An 8,466-nucleotide genomic window follows, 5' to 3' on the forward strand; every position below is an offset into this window, starting at 1 on the left:
TTGTTTGTTTTTGTGTTTAATCAAGTGTTATTGCGTTTATTATATATTTGTTGTGTATTTAAAATCATCGTGTCAATTATTAGCAGACCATCATGATGTCGCCATATGTAGTTCAAACTCTGGAAAACAGATATTTAAGAGTTTAATTCATTAAGTTTCAAAGTGATCCGTTAATCTTAGTAACTCGGCCTCAGTCCGTGGTTAAGCCCATTCGCCGAACATCTCAACTGTGTTTGTTACTTTCGTACGATCTTTGGCGACGAATAGACTTGATAAAGACGCATAAACATAAAATGGTGTTGAACTTTAGGGTCAAGAAGGGAATGTTTGTTTCTTTTATTTGTCACGTCATCAAACGTCTTCCTGGCGCCTTTTGAAGATGCGACTCGTGTAACATCATCAAAGAAAAAACGTTGCTTTTTCGACGCTTCTTTTCTTTGACACGAGGGTTTTGCTGTCGAGGCGCCTGATCCTCCGTCAGATCGAAAGATGGCGAGAAAAATTGTGAATTATTTGAGATTTAACAGGAATACATATATATAAATTAGACGACGCCGTGACATTCTCTGAATGAAAACTCCCCTCTGTGTTGTTCATTTACAAGCTGTGATCTGCATAAATATCAATTACTGCCACAGCGTGAACGTTTGGATCCTTATTTTTAGACGCATGGCTCTATAATTCAATCAGATACGACGGGGGACGTAGTGAGTCATTCCAAATTAATAACTCATCACGTGACTGAAGGAATCGGATTCGTACAAATGTTCAATGCGATGCAAAATCTTCTGCAGCAACGTACGTGATTATTCCCAGAAGCCTCGGCGGGGGCTGGAGAGTGCAACGCTAATGACGGGGGGGGTGTTAGCATTAGCGTGTTATTTAATAAGAAATGACCCAGTTGTATGACCCGAGGGACAACAACATGGCTCGGTCATGTTTCCTCCGATGAGGCTTTAAACACATTAGTCTGAGAAAATGATTCTTTCGCGAAAACACGATTATTCCCTCCATTGTTTCACGAGGAAAGCGTTATTATTAATGTAAAGAATGAAAGCAGGAAAGTTTGAGCCTCAAGACAGCGGAAGGAAGTCGGCTGATCTACTTGAAATATTCATATTGTGGGTTTAAAAGAGTCGTTTTCTGCTTATTTCTGGTTTTTATTTGTATTCATTTGGATCCCATCGGCTTATAAACTAATTTACATTAAAATATTTCAGTGTCATCAGAATATATAATGTTGGAATTTAACATTTTAAATCTTTTAACTTTGGATTTTTATCGTTGAAATGTTGTTGTTCTAAGCATTAAATTATTATTTCTTGTATCATTGAATTCAACAATGTATACAGTGATCGATAAAGTCGCTCGGTACTCTATTGGTTTTGTCTGGTGACATTACAACAGTTTTAACTTTAAAAAGCTATGAATTACAAAAATTATTAAATTTAGAAAAATATTGCATTTAGAACGTAACTGTTTGGTATTAAAATATCAAACCATATGTTAAAAATAATAATTTATTCAGAACATTTAAAAAACTTCATAATTAGTTAGTTATATATTTTGGTAAATTAACCATTCAATTGAGGTCCTGTATCTTGACCCAGAGACAACACAAGGGATACCACAAACACATTTGTTTTGGGGCACTTTGGGTCACCATGACCCTCAGATAACCTGAGGGATACCTCAAATACATTTATTTTCTGGCATTCCTTTCACCTTGACCCAGAGATAACACAAGGGAAACCTCAAACATATTTCTTTTCTGAAATTCGCATCACTTTTACCCAGAGATAACACAAGGGATACTTCAAACATATTTGTTTTCTGGCATTCGGGTGACCTTTACCCGGATATAAGTAAGTAAGTAAGTATTTTTTATTTATATAGCGCTTTTCCAGACCAGGGCTACAAAGCGCTTAAACAATCGGATCACCTTTACCCAGAGATAACACAAGGGATACTTCAAACACATTTGTTTTATGGAATTCGGGTCACATTGACCCAGATATAACACAAGGGATACATAAAATACATTTCTTTTCTGACATTCAGGTCACCTTTACCCAGAGATAACACAAGGGATACCTCAAATACATTTGTTTCCTGGCATACGGGTCACCTTGACCCAGATATAACACAAGGGATACCTCAAATACATTTATTTTCTGGCATTCGGGTCACCTTTACCCAGATATAACACAAGGGATACCTCAAATACATTTGCTTTCTGTCTTTCAGGTCACCTTGACCCAGAGATAACACAAGTGAAACCACAAACACATTTGTTTTGGGGCCCTTTGGGTCACCATGACCCTGAGATAACGTGAGGGATACCTCAAATACATTACTTTTCTGGCATTCGGGTATCCTTGACCCAGAGATAACAAAAGGGATACCTCAAACACATTTGTTTTCTGGCATTCGGGTCACCTTGACCTAGATATAACACAAGGGATACCACAACCACATTTGTTTTTTGGCCCTTCGGGTGACCTTGACCCAGATATAACACAAGGGATACCTCAAATACATTTGTTTTCTGGCATTCGGGTCACCTTTACCTAGATATAACACAAGGGATACCTCAAATACATTTGTTTTCTGGCATTCGGGTCACCATTACCCAGAGATAACACAAGGGATTCCTCAAATACATTTGTTTTCTGGCATTCGGGTCACCTTGACCCAGAGATAACACAAGGGAAACCTCAAATACATCTGTTTTCTGGCATTTGGGTCACCTTGACCCAGAGATAACACAAGGGAAACCTCAAATACATCTGTTTTCTGGCATTCGGGTCACCTTGACCCAGAGATAACACAAGGGATACCACAACCACAATTGTTTTTTTGCCCTTCGGGTGACCTTGACCCAGATATAACACAAGGGATACCACAAACACATTTGTTCTAAGGCCTCCGGGTCATCTTGACCCTGAGATAACACAAGGGATACCACAAAAACATTTGTTCTAAGGCCTCCGGGTCATCTTGACCCTCAGATAACGCAAGGGTTTCATGTAGAAATAATATAAATCTCATATTGAGCGATGACTGGCATCACGGCAGGTTCTCGTGTCCAACTGTTCTGACAGTGAAGAGTCAGACGCTGGAGAAATAATTGCAGGGAAACACAAATCAAAGTCTGGTTCTCGCTCAGCGTGGATTATTAGCTCCACACGCCCGGATCTTTTATTAGTCTTTGTCAATAAACCAGAGACGTGGATGATCTTGAATCAGATCGACGGCGACAGTGATGGATCGTCGGTTGATTCTTCCCTGATCCGACGTTCCCGAGTCTCTCCTGCTGCTCCTGCGACTCCTGTGACAGCATAATGTCAGCCGGCATTATTGCTCGCTTGGTCTACTTCAGGCCAGTCTCCCCGTGACTGACAGAAAAAGGCCAGTCGCTTCCCAGACACTTCCTAATATGACAGCCCCCCCCCCCCCCGCCCTACGGGTGACAGTTATCTCGCCCCCTGATATCCTCCTCACCCTGGAACCTGGAACAGAGATGACAAGTTCCACTTCAAAGTTGTCGGGATAATGTTGTTCCGCTCTTTAATGTGGAGGACGGCGAGCGCTGAGGTGAAGTTACTTTATTTATTTAAGCTTTTTAAGTGGGAGGGAAGAAGTCCGTGAGGATTAAACGCTTAACCTTTAACAAGAGATAAAACACATTTGTTTTCCAGCATTCGGGTCACCTTGAACCAGAGATAACACAAGGGATACCACAAACACATTTGTTTCCTGGCATTCGGGTCACCTTGACCCAGAGATAACACAAGGGATACCACAAACACATTTGTTTTCTGGCATTCGGGTCACCTTGACCCAGAGATAACACAAGGGATACCTCAAATACATTACTTTTCTGGCATTCGGGTCACCTTGACCCAGATATAACACAAGGGATACCTCAAATACATTACTTTTCTGGCATTCGGGTCACCTTTAACCAAAGATAACACAAGGGATACCTCAAATACATTACTTTTCTGGCATTCGGGTCACCTTTAACCAGAGATAACACAAGGGATACCTCAAATACATTTATTTTCTGGCATTCGGGTCACCTTGACCCAGATATAACACAAGGGATACCTCAAATACATTACTTTTCTGGCATTCGGGTCACCTTGACCCAGATATAACACAAGGGATACCTCAAATACATTACTTTTCTGGCATTCGGGTCACCTTTACCCAGATATAACACAAGGGATACCTCAAACAAATTTGTTTTCTGGCATTCGGGTCAATGACAGAAAAAGGCCAGTCGCTTCCCAGACACTTCCTAATATGACAGCACCCCCCCCCCCCCGCCCTACGGGTGACAGTTATCTCGCCCCCTGATATCCTCCTCACCCTGGAACCTGGAACAGAGATGACAAGTTCCACTTCAAAGTTGTCAGGATAATGTTGTTCCGCTCTTTAATGTGGAGGACGGCGAGCGCTGAGGTGAAGTTACTTTATTTATTTAAGCTTTTTAAGTGGGAGGGAAGAAGTCCGTGAGGATTAAACGCTTATCCCGGGTTTTTCTTTCCCACCCTGCTGAGATAAGAACCTTCTCCAGGAGAAACAAGGCTCTTGATAACCGTCGCTCCATCAACTCGACTCGTCTGGTCTGATATCTGGTGCTTCGTCTATTTTGTTTTTGTTAGAAAAAGCAAGTTTGGCCGAGATGAACCCCGCTTCCATAACTCAACAGTCATAACTTTGCCTCTTCATCGTTTATACCTTTATTTATTTTTTGGGAAAAATGTTGTTGAGAAAAAAATAAAGCAATTTTTTTTCAAGATTTTAGTGTAGCCCCTCCAAAAAAACTAAACACAAAACAAAATATATAGTAAGTAATATTTATTTATATAGCGCTTTTCGAGACCAGGGTCACAAAGCGCATAAACAATCAAAACAATATTCAATAAAGTATATACTTTAAAGATCAAGATAATACTGAGAACAACACAGGAGTTCCAGAAATTCAAGGAAAAGCCTGAACAAATAGAAACGTCTTAAGATGTTTCTTAAAGGAGTCAGTAGATCCATCAAGCGCAAAGAGAGAGGAAGATCGTTCCAAAGCTTAGGAGCAACAGCCTGAAAAGATTTCTCTCCTCTGGTCCTGAACCGTGTTCAGGAACCCTAAGTAGATTCTGATCCACAGACCTCAGAGCCCGAGCTGGGGTGTAAGGCTGGATCAGATCACTGATGGAAGGTCTGACCATGAATAGATCTGAAAGTAAGAACCAGAATTTTAAAGTTGATCCTGAAAGAAACTGGAAGCCAGTGAAGAGTTTTAAGGATCGGAGAAATGTGAGTTCTTCTACTAGAGCGGGTTAGAATTCTCGCTGCAGAGTTTTGTATAAATGCAGACGAGACACATCCTTCTTGTTAAGACATGAAAACAAACTGTAACAATAGTCCAGACGAGAAGAAACAAACGCATGGATTATAAGCTCCAGATCATGTTGTGACAACATTTTCCTAAATTTAGAGATTTTTCTCAGTTGAAGGAAACTGTTTCTGGTCAGTTTTCTACAGTGTTGAACAAGAGACATGTCTTTATCAAATACAACACCCAGGTTCCTCAGGCTCAGTTTGACAGACTGACCTAAGTCACCCAAGTACTGACTCAACCCTGGAACCTTATCATCAGGAGCAATCACCAGAGTTTCAGTTATGTATATATATATATGTGGAAGTCCCATAATACACTGCAATAGCTTTATTTATATTTTTATTCTAGCCATGTCCTCCTCCAAAACAAAAAAAACACAAATAATGAACACTTTTTAACACCAAATTTCAAAGACGAAGAAACTTTTGAAAGGATTTCATTTTAGTGTTTTGATCTTTGTTCTTCATATTTGCACTACGTCATCCCTTGCACTTTGTTCTTTTAACACTTCCAGATAAAATGGACTTTGTCACTTCATAGTTTAAGATTTTAGTCCAGCCCTTCCGAAAAACAAAACAAAATATATGTGGAAGTCCCATAATACACTGCAATAGTTGACCTTTATTCATTTGTTTTGACTTTATTTTTATTTTTATTCTAGCCACGTCCTCCTCCAAAATAAAAAAAAAACAACAAAAAATAAACACCTTTTTACACCAATTTTCAAAGAGGAAGAAACTTGTTAATGGTTGATGTTATTCTACGTTAATCTTTGTTTCCTTCCTCTGTGTTATTTGCTTTGATCTATGTTGTTTAAATTTGCATTTTGTCATCCCTTGAACTTTGTTTTTTTTTATTTGCACTTTGTTCTTATGAAACTGTCGTCTGCTGTGACCTGGAAACCAAGATATCCAGAGCGATTAATGAAGTCTATAATCTAAACTTGAATTTCAAATGCTGAAACCTGAATATTTTTATTGAAGTTTTGTATTTTTTCAAGCATTTAATTATTATTTTTGAATCATTGAATTAAACTATTTCTATATTGATCGATAAAGTATCTCGGTACTCTTTTGGTATTATCCGGTGGCACTATTATACCAACATTTTTATATTGAATTTAAAAGAATTAAAAATATGTTGAATTTCGAACAAATATTTCAGGTATAAAAATATCCAACAAAAACTCAATAATCAATAATCTTACCTTCGCTACTCTGTTGCGGTGAGAATGAAATTTGCATTAATTATTTTACATTATTAGGATGTGATAGATTTTTATTAAATTCTTTACAAAAAATAAAAATAAAAAGTTTAAAAGTGGAAGTAAGGTAAGGTAAGGTAAGGTAAAACTTTATTGAAATTGTTTTTTACCAATAGCCAGCAATTTTTCATAAACAATAAAAAATAATACATAAAAAATAAAATAAGAAGAAGAACATAAAGAGGAAGAACAAGATGACACAATCTAAGTCTAAAGATAAAGACAAAGAACATAGGTCAAAGAAAAACAACAAAGACAAAGGATAGTCCCATAATACACTGCAACAGTTGAATGCAAACGTTTCAATTGTTTTCAAAATTGGTCAAATTGGACTTTGCTGCTACTTTGATTATAAAGTTTTTTTCATTTTTAAAATTTTGGTCATGTTTTCAATATGACAAACAAAAACACAAGCAAAAAAGTGTAAGAAGTTTCAGCTTGAAATTAGGGACATGACTTTCACTTATCTTGGCCATTGAGAAAAAGTGGTGTTTTCGGGAGAACATTCTGAGTGAAAAATTTGCAGTTTTTAAAACTGAATATAGGAACGTTTGATGCTAAAAATCCGCCTCCAAAATTGAAAATGTGAGTGAGCGAAGGACGTAGGAGTCGGAGGTAGCGTGAAAGCCGAGAAGACAAAGACGACCAATGAGGTTCATGTTAAACGAGGACCATAAGTGGGCAAAGGGGAATCTCCGGAAAAAAAACAGTAGGTAATAAAGTGTAATAAATGTCATTTATATCTTCCCACAAACCACCGGATCATATGTCTCTCGCCAACACGTTGGCTACAGGGTCGTACTTGTGGGCGAATAATCACATTTGTGTCGCCTCACGCCGCCTTCACGCCGCCGCCACGTCTTCCCACGAACAAAACCAGGAGAATATCACGAGCAGATAATGTCCCGGTCTGGCCCGGAGCCGCGGGAACGATTGATTCCGCAGCATCTGTTCCATACGGAACGTCAAACCTCCCGTTTTATTTCAAGTCCGGATCAGTCGTGGAGGATCTTCTGAAGACATCTGACAAGACTGTGGTGTGAAAATAGTCTCGATAAAATCAGTAAATACCAGGAAAACCGATGTGTCAAAAGAGTCTCACACTTTACGTCTCTTAACTTTCTTCACCTGATTGAGGTTAATGTGCTTCTGTGAGAAGACCTGAAGTGTTGCCATCTTGGCATAGGATCAGTGGTGGCGCTATTTCAGACGGACACGTATTTCCTCTTTAAAAAGATGCATCGTCATCCGGCCTCTAAATCTCTCAAAAACAACCTCCCCTGGAACATCTTGCTCAAAGGCGCTACAAAGTACGGCTTCATAATCTGGTCAGGATGTAGGTGCCGTTTGTTGGGTAAACAAACCTTCTTTCCTTAATCCAATTTACATAAGCGGTGTTTTCCCTCGAGCTAACGCCTTGAAAAACACTTTTTTTTTCGCGGAGAAATACTTTTCTTTTTAGCTGCTGATAATAACTTTTACTTCTTTGAACTTGATGTTGTACTTTTATCTGTCCAGTGTAGCAGTATTCACTAACTGTGTACGTTTTGGATTTATTAACTGGATACGTTTTGGATTTATTAACTGTGTACGTTTTGGATTTATTAGCTGGATACGTTTTGGATTTATTAACTGTGTACGTTTTGGATTTATTAACTGGATACGTTTTGGATTTATTAACTGTGTACGTTTTGGATTTATTAGCTGGATACGTTTTGGATTTATTAACTGTGTACGTTTTGGATTTATTGACGGGATACGTTTCAGGATTGAAGGACGGATTGAAGGACAGGTT

The sequence above is a fragment of the Callionymus lyra genome, chromosome 15 (genome assembly GCF_982586985.1).
Source record: "Callionymus lyra chromosome 15, fCalLyr1.hap1.1, whole genome shotgun sequence".
Lineage (NCBI taxonomy): Eukaryota > Metazoa > Chordata > Actinopteri > Syngnathiformes > Callionymidae > Callionymus > Callionymus lyra.